Here is a 13272-nt window from a genome sequence, read left to right as displayed (position 1 = left end):
CGGACGCTTACCCGACTGAGCCATCCAGGCGCCCCCCCCAAAATTTTTTTTTAATTAAAAAAAAAAAATGGGCATCTGGGTGGCTCAGTCGGGTAAGCGTCTGACTTCAGCTCAGGACATGATCTCGCGGTTTGTGAGTTCGAGCCCCGCGTCGGGCCCTGTGCTGACAGCTCAGAGCCTGGAGCCTGCTTGGGATTCTGTGTCTCCCTCTCTCTCTGCCCCTCCTCAGGTCGCACTCTGTCTCTCTCTCTCTCTCACAGAAAATAAACATTAAAAAAAAATTTTTTTTTAAAACAATATTAAGCCAGGAACTTAGTAAGCACTTTATTATGCATTATCCCAGGCAGCCCTCACAGTAGTCCTGTGAAATAAGTACAATTATTTTCCCTACTTTACAAGAGCAGGAAACAGGCCAGGATGAGACACAGCTATCTGAACTGTATATCTATTGTTGTTTTGGAGGAGGCAGCAAAGCAAAGTGTTCAATGTTCATAGCATCCTTATTTGAAACTGCAAAGAAAAGAAAAGAAAAGAAAATGGAAATAATCCAAATGCCCGTCAACAGTAGAACAGTGTGGTACATATACAAAGGAATGGTATTCAGCGATAAAAGGTTATGAACGATGATGTTATAAAACAACATGTGTGAATCAAACTAAACATGCTGCATGAAAGAAGACCAAACAGAAAAAAAGAGTACATAAAAGAGGATTCTATTTATACAACATTCTAGGAAATTCCGACTAACACACACCAACGAGAAGCAGATCAGGTGTTGCCCATGAAGGAGAGGAGGATTGCCAAGGACACAAAGAAACCTCCGGAAGTGTTAAGTGTGTCCATTATCTTGATGGTAGTCGTGGTTTCACAGGTATGTTCATATACCAAAACATCAAATGTTGCCCCATAATGTGAGTAGTGTATTGGGTGTCTATTAGACCTCCATAAAGCTGTTTCTTAAAAACAAGCCATGAAATAAAAACTGCCATGAAATGTCCCTGACCCATGTGCTTCCCATTTCCCTTTGGCTTTGGATGACGCAAGACAAAAGACATGATCCTGCTCTAATATGGCTGAACCTTGTGACTCTCCAAGAAATACTGGCAAAGATTCTAAAAGGCAGAGCATCTCAGCATCAGACTTCACCCCAGAGAGCGGTAGGAAGAGACTAACGGCATGGAGTACCAATGCTAAGCCAGATCGTTCTGAGACATGTTTTGCTGGGATTCACTGGGAAATTAGCTTTGCTCCTTGCTTCCCTTGGACTGTGGAAGTGTGCCTTCATTGACTCTCACCGAATTCACAGTTCCCAATTCATCCCGTACCCAGAAAACCACATGAATCTCAATTACACGCAAGTTCCTTCATGAAATACATGAAAAGTCAAATTTTAAGAGTCATAAAATCATCATCTTCTAACGTTATCACACTATATAGCTCCCTTGATTGCCACTGAGTGTGTAAAAAGAAAATCAGGAGATCTACATCTCATACCAATTTGCAGTGCATTTCCAAAATGGCATATGCTGGGTCACGCTGACACTTAAAAGAGAGAGGGTGGAATGAGCCACAGAGAGGGACTTGCACAGCCTTCGGTTTGCTGAGTCAGGGGCTGTTGAACACCAAGTGTTGTGGGACCCATCTGTACACACTACAGGGATTTGGAGCTGGGTTAGCTTGGAGGCATTTTACAGAAGCCAAGTACCTACTTGTTTAAACCCTATTCATTACTGCTCTGCTTTTTTCCTATGCACTGCAGCATAATGAGCCTGAAAGTCCATGCTCAGGGCCTAGAGGAGCATAGGAGACGCAAAGAAATGATGAAACAAGACAAGATTCTTCCGAAGGAGCTGAAAAAAGACGGTAGCCCTCCCCCACTCCCCTCCACGAAGGAAAGCTCATGCAAAGGTTACCTTCCTTGTGATTAAGAGTCTACACAATTAAAATTTTTAAGTGGCTGATTGAAGGATAATGTAGCAGATTTTATTCAGCCGAGTATACCTCAAGGGAAATTCAGCTTTCCTTTATTACTTCTACCGCATGCATACATTTTCCCTTAGAAATAAAAATTAAACCTTTGCACAATTGCTTCCAAATGCATTTTCTCTTGACTCTAATAATGGTTTTCATGAAACATCTGTAGCAAATTTAAATGTTCCTTTTAAAAAATGCATAGAGTTATCAAGAAACTGATGTAAAATATGAAAATATGTAAGGCTGAATAAACATCCGTTGTTAACCATCCATCTTCTAAGAACCAAAGGGTGCCCACTGCTCCTTGCTATTTATTTACCTTTCAGGTGATTACCACTGTCATAAGCATTCGAGAATATATACAGAGGGAGGGGGGATGACAATCTCAAAAACAGTTTATTCTTTCTCTTTTTCACATGCTCACAGTTCCTTACGATGCCAACGGTAATGAGAAGTTAAGGTGATTTGCTGAAATCCTGAACTTCCTATCTGTTGAGGAGCTTCATTTATTTTTGTAGGCTTTGAAATGTAAAATAAGTAGGAATAAGGGAAGGTCTGAATGACTGCTGGGAGGTGGTTAGACGTACAATGCCAAGGCTAACATTTGGTGAATACCTCCTACTTCCCGGAGAGTTCACCCTTTAATATCACCCTGCTCCATGCACTTGGCATGTTGTCTTTACCATTTAACAGATACCAAAACTAGGGTTCAGCAAGGGCAAGCCACCTGCCCACAGCCCGCCTAGGCGTTAAGTGACAGCGTCACGAACCAAAGCCAGGTCTTCATGAAAGAAGCTCACATTATTTTCCAAGAGAGAAGAAAAATAAATTGTGGAATATTGAACTGAAGCATTCTAACACTGTCCACTTTCATATAGAAACATAAGTTTGATTTACCTCAATCAGACCAACTTTTTTTTTTTTTTTTAACGTTTATTTTTTTTTGGGACAGAGAGAGACAGAGCATGAACGGGGGAGGGGCAGAGAGAGAGGGAGACACAGAATCGGAAACAGGCTCCAGGCTCTGAGCCATCAGCCCAGAGCCCGACGCGGGGCTCGAACTCACGGACCGCGAGATCGTGACCTGGTTGAAGTCGGACGCTTAACCGACTGCGCCACCCAGGCGCCCCTCAGTGAGACCAACTTTAAAAAAACATACCTCTTTAAGAATAGTTCTAGGCCTCAATTGCATCTAAGTTCTGCCAAGCTATCTAGTGACACGTGATCTTTTTTGCCTCATCCGACACTTGATGAAGAGCCTAATTGTTACTTTCCTTGCCATTGTGCCCCTGGAAACCAAGCTTGAGATTTGATATTTATTCTTTTATTCTGTCCACTATTCCATTATGGATCTGAAAACAACACTTGGAATGTTCACACGTTGAAGAGGAGTATTTAGATCTAAGAAGATGTCAGCAGGAAAGAGGTTACCACAGTGTATTTAATGACATACAACATCTCTTCTATAAAGCTCTAGAATTAGCAAGTCCTTTTGGGTGAACTTTCTTATCCACCTACGCACATTTAATTTTACATCCTCACTACATAATACATTCATTTATTACACATGCCCACTGCACATTTTCTCATTTGATGATAAATATAGCACTTATTATTTGGCTCTCCTTCAAATTTGCTTATTGAAGGATGTTTCAAAGTTAATAACTCTATCTGAAATAAGACCTGCTTACTCACCTAGAAGAAAAAAGAACGATACACGTGTGCACACGCATGTACACTCATAAATTCCCCAACTTTTGTACCCATGTCCTGATATTATCATGCAGAAGAAAAATGTTACAAGATTGGAAAGTTTAAAACCCAAAATCATCACCAATACACAGAAATGATGCCATTTATGTGACGTCAACTACCGGCTTAACATTCTTCCCTGCACTTCATCCTAGATCAATTCACTTAATCCTTACAAAAAGCCAAAAAGATAATTCCTCATTATTTTCCCTATTTTACTGATGTGGAAACAGAGCTAGAGTAATCAGCACAAGACCACCTATAGGAAATAAAGAAAACAAATCAAAACTGAAAGGGACTCGTTCTAGAGTATGAGGGGTTTTTTGTTGTTCCTATAATTTGCTACCGTTCTCACCCACTAGTACGAATATAACCTAGAACTAGTGAAGGCAGCCAATTTTTACAGTAACTAACATTCCTGACGAAGTGGTCTGCGGTATTCCAAATTATCAACCTCTAACTGAGCTTTCGTAACCACCTGAGCTTTGGTAACCACCTGGTTACCAGCAGTAACCACCCGAGTGGAATCGTGCAGTAAGACCTCCTCCCAAAAGTATAAGTAGTATTAAAGTCAAAAAGATAACAAAAATCTGTCTCCTTTAGGTCTCTGTCTACTCAGTGGATTTCCTTTTATGCTTCGGAAATGTACATGCGTACGCACCCCAGATATGAAAGATAATAAGAGAACATTTCTGCTGTGAATTACTTGAAAACATTATTTCTAACAAAGTGTTCCTTCGGGAAACACAGGAGCTTGCTCATGTCAATCCATCTGGGTTTCAGTCTACCTCAGAAAGGTGATGAACAACTTGAGCCTTTATTTGCTCTGGATAAGTTGAATCCTTTCAGAGTTAGGCAGTGCCCATAGACTCTCACTGAGATTTTCATGTTGTGAGCAAAACGCAATGGATCCTTTGTGCTCCAGAAAAGAAATTTGTTATCAGACTTGAGACACCTGGCTACATTTCCTAGACCTACTTGTTCCCCTGAGAAACTAAGGCTGGAAAAGTTACATTCACAATGTTTTTGTTGCCTATGATATTTTACCTCACTGAAAGTTGTCCCACATGAAAAGATTTCTTTTCAAAAAGGTTGTTTATGTCATGGTTTTCTCATTCTTGAGTACTCACTATGTGCAAGGTATCACATTAGACACTATAAATAATAAATAACAAGGATATAACAATAAATCAAACACAGCTTCTTTCTATTGAACTCCAAAATTACATAATTCAGGATAAGGGAAACGTTTATATATTAAACATCTGAGCCAGAAGTAAGTTTTAAAAATTGAATTATCATAGATAAAGAAACTAGTTTAGGGGCACCTGGGTGGCTCAGTTGGTTAAGTGTCTGACTTTTGGTTCCGGCCCAGGTCATGATCTCATGGTTCATGAGGCAAGATCCAGCCCCTGGTCAGATGCTGCGCTGACAGGGCATAACCTACTTGGGATTCTCTCTCTCTCTCTCTCTCTCTCTCTCTCTCTCTCTCTGCCCCTCTCCTGTTCGTTCTCTCTCTCTCTCTCCCTCTCTCAAAACAAATAAATAAACTTTAAAAAAAAAAAGAAGAAGAAACTAGTTTAACCAGAAAGGATAAAAAAGCACCTCAACGTAATACTGTGCTATCTGGGGCACCTGGACGAGTCACTTGGTTAAGCGTCTGACTCTTGGTTTCAGCTCAGGTCATGATCTCGCTCGATCAGGAGATCAAGCCCTGCATCAGGCTCTGTGCTGACAACTCAGAGCCTGCTTGGGATTCTCTCTCCCTCTCTCTCTGCCCCTCCCCTGCTTGTGACCTCACTCAAAAATAAATAAATAAGCATTTAAAAAGAAATAGTGTGCTCTCTGCCTTGACACGGTGCTGGCCACAGTACTGAGCTATTGCATTCACTCCCGACAACACACCTATGAACTAACTCTTGGTGTTTCCATCTTACAATTAGAAAGTTACGCGAGTTGCCCCCATTGCTGGCCGATCACAATACTAAAGTAGGTGGTTGGTCTCCTGGCCCCCAGGCCATTGGACTTTTCACATTCCACCCCACTCTTTGGGACTGGGAAGTGAGAGAATATACACATTTGCTTTAGCAGGACGCCTGGCAAGACTAAATGTCTCCCAAAGAAGAAGTGGTGAGCACGGCAGCCATGGCAGCAGAACCAGAAGTAGATCCAGCATCTGACTCCTCCACTGTGCAGACAGTAACCACCAGGATGAACCAGCCAACCGCCGCTCCCTCTTCCACACAAACGCTAAAGGTCAGACTTCCCACTGCCAGTGTCTTTTCTCCATCTGTCCCTTTCTTCCTTACCATGCTATCTGCACGAAACAATTCTCGTTCCTTTCTTCTTCCTACCTCATGTCTTCCCACCCCACCTGATAGCTTCTGCCGGTAGCGACCGAGGTATCCCTCCAGAGATTCTACAGTGACAACTTGAAGAGTTCAAAGGAGCTGAACACAGCTCCTGAACACAGAAACAAGTTTTAGCAACACGGTTCACCTCGAGGTTCTTTCTTCGGCATTATACAGAAATTACTGTAGATGAAGGAAACACGATACGAAGAAGTAAAATAATTTATTTTTTATCAAGTTTCCCTGATAGCTTGGCTGCTGCAAAAAAGAGAACAACTTTCATAATAAAGTCTAGCTGTTGTGCATGTGAAATATCCCCTCCCAATGAGCACTGGGTGTTACATGTAAGTAATGAGTCACTAAATTCTACTCCCGACACCATTAGTACGCTATATGTTAACTATATGTTAACAAATTTGGATTTAAATAAATTGTTTTTTAAAAGAAATGAAAAAATAAACAAATCAAACAAACAAGAAGAAATATCCCCTACAAAACAATTCCTCTACTCCAGGATGCAAACACACAGATTTTACACGTAAATAAGAACTATTGACTTAAAGGAAGGAATTTGTTCCTACTTTAGCTTCATAGTCTCTCAAGGTCAGGAATCCAACCAGACAGTATTATTTGTTCAAAATGTAATCTGGACCTCTGATGACCACTAACTTTTACCTCCTGGTATAAGCAGGGGCCTTAGATCCATGAAGTCAATATATACAGCAGTGTTCGACCACGGCAGTCCCCGGCAATCACTCAATTCACTGAACGAAGCAATTTGTGTCAGATTCATATGGCTTAGATTTATTTACACAGATTAAACGATTGAGGGTCATTTGATGTTCAAGCCTTATTCTGAGGATGGCACATAATTCAGGAATGCTGAATCAGAAGAGCCATCCCTGGGGACTCATTCTCAAGAACCAGGGTAACATGTATCTGCTTTGTCGATTTCCATTTAAGCAGAATTAGAGGTTACCTGACCAGATGGTCTAGACGCTAGTAATGAACATGCATTTCCCCCTATGAGTATTATAATACATTCAGCAGAGGTCCAGCTCTGACACCCAAAAGGCAGCAACGTTATATCACTGACAACATGCTTTAGCACCCATTTTCACTTATTAGGCTTACACTGGGGTAGCTTATGTTTTATTTTGTCTTCCTCGCATTTTCCAGTTGGAGCTAGAGAGCTTCATTTTTTGTGTAAGCACTGTCATTTTTCACACCAGGTGTAACAATAGCTTCTCATGGATTCTGTGTAGGAAGGGACTCAAATCACACTGGAGTATTATTGTTTTCCCAACCAGTTTCTGGACCAAAGAGCAATATTCTCAGAGTCTAACAGAACTGCACTTTTCATCCTCTTTTTCTTTATATAAATAAAGAAATACATATATAAGTGTTATATATACTTAATATAAATTATATACAATATATAAAATAAGTAAATATATATTTAAAGTTTAGTTATTTTGAGATAGAGTGAGCAGGGGAGGGGCAGAGAGAGAGAATCCCAAGCGGGGCTCAAACCCGTGACCCGTGAGATCGTGACCTGAGCCAAAACCAAGAGTCAGACACTCAACCGACTGAGCCACCCAGGTACCCCACCTTCATCCTCTGTTTCAAAGAGCTTCCCCACCAAGGACTACCCAAATATATGTTCCCAGCCCCATGTCACTCACGTATGCAATCCTACCCACTGTGCCTCTGGACAATTTTTTCCAATATCCCCTTGTCCAAGCCCTCCATTCCCGCCTCCAAATCTTCTCCATGTGGCACTTGCAATAAAGAATGAAATAACATTTTCTTAAATCCCTTTAGATGCCTGGGTACATTCTTCCTCAGGTACTTCACAGATAGCATGTTTTGACTTGAGGCTTAAATGTTACAAGTCAGTTGGTAGCTGGCCAAAGAGAAATAGTGTTCTGAAAGAAGAAGAAAAGAAAGGAGGGAGGGCAAGAGGGAGGGAGGGAAGGAAGAGAGAAAAAGACCGTTTTGGTAGAAATTAAAGGTGAGCAAAGAGAAATGGCTTTAATCACCTGGGAAGGAGGATAGCAATAATCATAAGGAAGAGATACACAGACCTCTTTGAGAGCTTTCACCTGAGACAGGCTAACTTCATGCACTTTAATAGAGAAATTCTCCATCCAGAGCAGTATTTGTCTACTAAATGGGGAAAAGGTGATGTAGCAGATACTTGCCAATTTCCAGAAGACTTGCTTACATTTAAGGAATTCCCCATATTATAAGTCCCAATGGGAGACAAGACCAAACTCCAGACAGATGCTGAAAATTCTAGGTAGGGTACGGGCATGCGCCCTGGGCCGCAGCTTTGAAATTGGAAGGCAGTGGGCAAAGATACAGAATCTATGGGGAGTTCCCACAGGTGCGGAAGGGGAGTGAACAGACCAGCTCCTCAGACAGCAAGGACAGGGAGATACACAGCAGGTCCTAATGCAGAGAAGGCAGCGCCCATTTTCTCCCGCAATCTGCTCACCAGGTCTGCTCTATGATACTATCTGGGGCATTGTTTTTCCTAGTTGCAGAGCCCCAAACTTGTTTTTGAGCCCTCCTCGTGGTCCTGTAACTTACCCAGTATTCATGTATAAAATTACTTTTCTGCCTAAACCAGTCAAGCTGAGGGAGTGTATAACTTTGAATAGGGAAAGGGTTAACATTAGGCAGGGAGAGATAAGGGACCTTTGGGGAGGCAGACTGCAGGTGCAATTGGGAGGCTGAAGAAGCAGGGGCGGGGGTGGGGGTGGTTGGGGTGAGGGAGATAAATGTATTCCAGACCCACCTGGGCCGGGTGCCATGAGTGGAGTGTCACAAACTTTCTGATAAGGTCCCAGTAAAAAGTCAGGGACAGAAATCCTCACTGGCTACCCACTCAGGACCCCTCTCACTCTTGAGAGCTTTGTACTTTCCCTCAATAAACTCTATCACTTTGCTTGCTCTCTGTTGTCCGCGAGATTCATTCTTCGACTCCGTGAGACAAGGACCAGCGTCGCTCCCACCCTCCTGTCACAAATTCACACAGGATGTCTATGAAATATACACATGTGGGGCGCCTGGGTGGCGCAGTCGGTTAAGCGTCCGACTTCAGCCAGGTCACGATCTCGCGGTCTGTGAGTTCGAGCCCCGCATCGGGCTCTGGGCTGATGGCTCAGAGCCTGGAGCCTGTTTCCGATTCTGTGTCTCCCTCTCTCTCTGCTCCTCCCCCGTTCATGCTCTGTCTCTCTCTGTCCCAAAAATAAATAAACGTTGAAAAAAAAAATTTAAAAAAAAAGAAATATACATATGAAATTACATATGAAATTCCCATTACTCATGAAATTCCCCACTCTAGTGTAATAAATTTCCATCAAATTCCCATAATCTTAAAACTACATAGAAGAGAACAATGCCATTACTACTACCCAGGCCCACTATTTTACAGATGAGGAAACCAATACCCGGAAGGGTTAAGGAGATCCCCAAGGGTCAGCCACCTAAGAGAGCAGAGGGAGGACTAGAATGATGTCTAGTTAAATGCCCTTCCCACTACACCAAGCTGACACCATCTGGATTACTGGGGGTGGTATTTTGTGTTACAGACTGCTTTTGTATTGATTGGGTTTGGTGTAATCTTTAGAAAGACCATTCTAGGTCTGTATTTGGTCTAGGTCTATTTGGTTGATTTATCTGCATTTCATTATCTGTTATTAGTATTGAGATAGACCATGATGAGGACCTCAGAGAAAGGTAGTTAACTAAGAGAAAGGACTCAACAGAGTGAGGACAGGAAGAGTGAGGATATGGCAAGCGAGTTTACGCTATAACACTCCCTGGTTTGGAAATACAGTTTTTAAAAAATTTTTTAATGTGTATTTACTTTTGAGACAGAGCATGAGTGGGGGAGGGGCAGAGAGCGAGGCAGCCACAGAATCCGAAGCAGGCTCCAGGCTCCCAGCTGTCAGCACAGAGCCCGACGTGGGGCTTGAACTCACAAACCACAAAACCGTGACCTGAGCGGAAGCCAGATGATTAACCGACTGAGCCACCCAGGGCCCCCTTGGAAAATATACTTAATTAAAGCAACATCCTTTAGAGTGGTGCTGCTTAGCTGGTTTTGTTGCTCTGGAGCCCAGAACTGGGATGGAAGCCAGTTCACAGATACATTTATCTATTAGTAGTTAAAATATTTCCTCAACTCTGGACCACGTGAAGAAAACAAAAGGATTTTTTTGAAAGAAATGAACTCAGTATACAGTAAGAACTATCTACTTGTACAATTAACCTAAACACAACAATAGGTAGCAAAGTTTTTCCATCAAGTCAAGCATCAATTTCTGACTCTGATACTTTGCAGCAGTTCATAATTTAGCCTCTAGCTTGGATCAGTTTGAAACACCTCCTTCTGGAATTGTCCAGTGTTGTAAACGCTCATCTGCATGTGAATGCGTTTTTCTCTCATGCTGCCTTGGCTCTATTATCTTCATATATCAGGGCCATAACTTTTTGTAAAATAAACGATCCCTCTCTAGGCCTAGTAATTGCTGAAATTCTTTGTAAAATGCTGATATTGCAACAGGATTCCTCAGGAGATTTGCTTCTCTCCAACGCACTTTGCAAAATGCAGGGCACTTAGACACTACCTTTCTCTGGAATGGCTTCACTGACCTGAGCATTTTGTGCTCTAGCTAATCTACATCTTACTTTTTTTATTTTTCATTTTGTGGCATGATAGGAAAGTGGAGAGTCTTGCTTCCTAATCATTCTTTGACAGGTAACCTACCTTTCTTGTTAGCAGTCAAGTTGAAATCAAATTCACTACCGTGCAGCAATGTGGACTTCACACACACACACACACACACACACACACACACACACACACACACCAGTTCACATCCAATATCAAATGGTTTGCAAAGCCCAAACAGGGAGTCTACTGGAGTGCCACATGCTTTATCCCAAGTCGTTCTTGAAACTCGATCTCTCCTCTAAGCAGAAGGTATTTAGTCGTATCTCCTTGAAAAATCCAATTTTAATGACTTCCACTTCTCTTTCAAAATAAAGCTGAACCCTCGGTTCACTTCCAACGTACTTTAAAATTACTCCAAATTATCTACATTATACAGGATCTATTGTATGGTTTATCCAAACTATGAATAATCTAAAAATGACACATCCTGCGTTTTATAATGCATTACCTTTCTGAAACCAGATTACGGCACTAATTACATTTGGCTTCAGCAAATATTAACCTTTCTTTACATGCCCTAAGCCCAAACATCTAAGTAAGAGACGTGAGTGTAAGCCCCAGAGAAAGCCAAACTTAAAGTTTAAACCACTCACAATAACTTACGGAGCACTTAACCCCCACAGGGAAGGTCAGCTTTAAGGCAGCATTTGTTCCGTCCTCTGGATATGGTGGTCTGTCCCTTCTACCTCGACTTAGATGATCCTAGCTAGCCTTGCAGGTGGCATAGTCCCTGATATGCACATAAACTGCTTTTAATGATATATTCGAGGCTCTCAAAGTAGATAATCAAGGTCTGGAAATGCTATTATTTTAACAGCTGCAACACCAACCCTCCGTGAGTCGCTTTCTGTCTGCTTTTGACTAAAGTCTAAGGGTCCAAATGTTTAAAGTCTGGAAGGTGGGAGTGGGGCAAGGGGAGGCAAAATTACGTTCACAGCAAGATTCCTGAAAACATCAAAACACTGTCTGTTCTTGCCTTTTGTGAAGTCAGACCCTCAGCTGTTTGTTCAGGTTTCCCTACCAACTTCATGATGAATGAGGTTTTCCAAGGGCTTTTCCACACAGCACTGTTATTTCAATGGGGTTCAGTGAGTACTTTAAACAGATGAAGACAAAGAAAGCCAGCCATATAATTCAGTGTCTGATTGCTTTTCCACATGTCAGCGGTGAAAAGTACAACTGTGCCTTGAGCAGCTCTGAGTGGCTGCCTGATTGAATCCAGTAAAGGCTGATAAATGTTGGAATGCTCTTTCAACGCAAGAAAAATAGCATCTAGATGGAATACTGTACTAACGCGTTTTGCACCTTACCAGAAAAACCTAGAAATCAGGGCTTTTCACCATGGAGCGTGACGGAGGAGAAGGACATTTCCCACCCCCACTCCCGGCCACATCATCAACATCTGGAGGACGAGAGCTGACCCACATTTTTTTTTTTAACTTCAAATGATTTTTTTTTTAAGCGATGACTGCAATTATGGCATGTAAGCAATGGGGTGTGAATTTAGAAGCAAATTAATTTAAATAGTGAGTGTTTCCAGACACAAAATTTTAAAAGATATCGTGAAGAATGAACAGAAAGTTTATTCGTCTTTAATAACACATTTTCTACTGACTGGGGAAAGAAAAGCGTCCTTGTTTCACTCCACCTTTGCCGGGACAGGGTGAGAAAGAGACACAGTACTAAGATCCATATGGGCTATGCCTTTGGAGCCCAAGAAATCTCTCTGCCTCTACAAATAAGAAAATCTGATCATACCAAAGCAAGTTGACCTAAAGTAAGAAATAAAGAACAGCATCAAACCTTGGGATACGATGTAGCAAAAAGAAGAGGGAAGCCCTGGGTTGAATATTGAGTCACCTCCATGACAGCTGTAGAAACATCACCTCTTGGCACCTCTAAACCTTCCCTTGAGAGTAATTTTTGCTTATCTATTGCTTTGAAAGAGTTAGTGCAAAAGGCCTTAAGTAACACATCCATGAGTAGAAGCTTTCCCTAGGACTTCCGGGCACAGTATATTCCATACAGCTAAATAACAACAGCTCACAGTAAAATTACACGCAATCAATAGTCTGTCCACTGATCCAAATACCCCAGGGGCCCATTTCTGAAGATTTTATTGCATATATATTCCTGGCGTGCGTATGGTACAGCCTATTGATTCACACACAGCTGTTTTTCTCCTGTTAGTGCATGATTATTTTCAAGTGTTTTACTAGAACAGATGTTTTAAGAGCATGCTGAGTACACGTCTTTCCTCAACTTTTTTATTTACAGACACAGCAGACTGCCACACTGCTGTCCTTTTGATACTGTAGGGGGAGGGGTACAATCAGCAATGTCAGTTTCCCTCAACACTGTTAAGCAGAGGCACTTCTGACTAGTTGCCCCCCCCCCCACAATCACTGCTGGAAGGGACCCTCTCTGTCCCTCTATCACTTGTTCATC

At 41.9% G+C, this 13272-nt stretch overlaps 1 long non-coding RNA gene across 1 annotated transcript in view; it reads right to left on the bottom strand.

Annotated features, from left to right (window-relative positions):
* Positions 1–246: 246 nt before the first annotated feature.
* The window catches only part of LOC147584501 (uncharacterized), a 98284-nt gene continuing 85258 nt past the window's right edge, over positions 247–13272 (bottom strand). The window contains exon 3 of the long non-coding RNA XR_015250514.1: positions 247–510. This is a non-coding gene — a long non-coding RNA (uncharacterized LOC147584501). The remainder of the gene's footprint in view (positions 511–13272) is intronic.

The sequence above is a fragment of the Puma concolor genome, chromosome A1 (assembly GCF_028749965.1).
Source record: "Puma concolor isolate L17-30 chromosome A1, mPumCon1.1.hap2, whole genome shotgun sequence".
Classification (NCBI taxonomy): Eukaryota; Metazoa; Chordata; class Mammalia; order Carnivora; family Felidae; genus Puma; species Puma concolor.
Note: the sequence above shows the minus strand (reverse complement) of the source record. Positions and strands in the feature narration are given on the sequence as shown.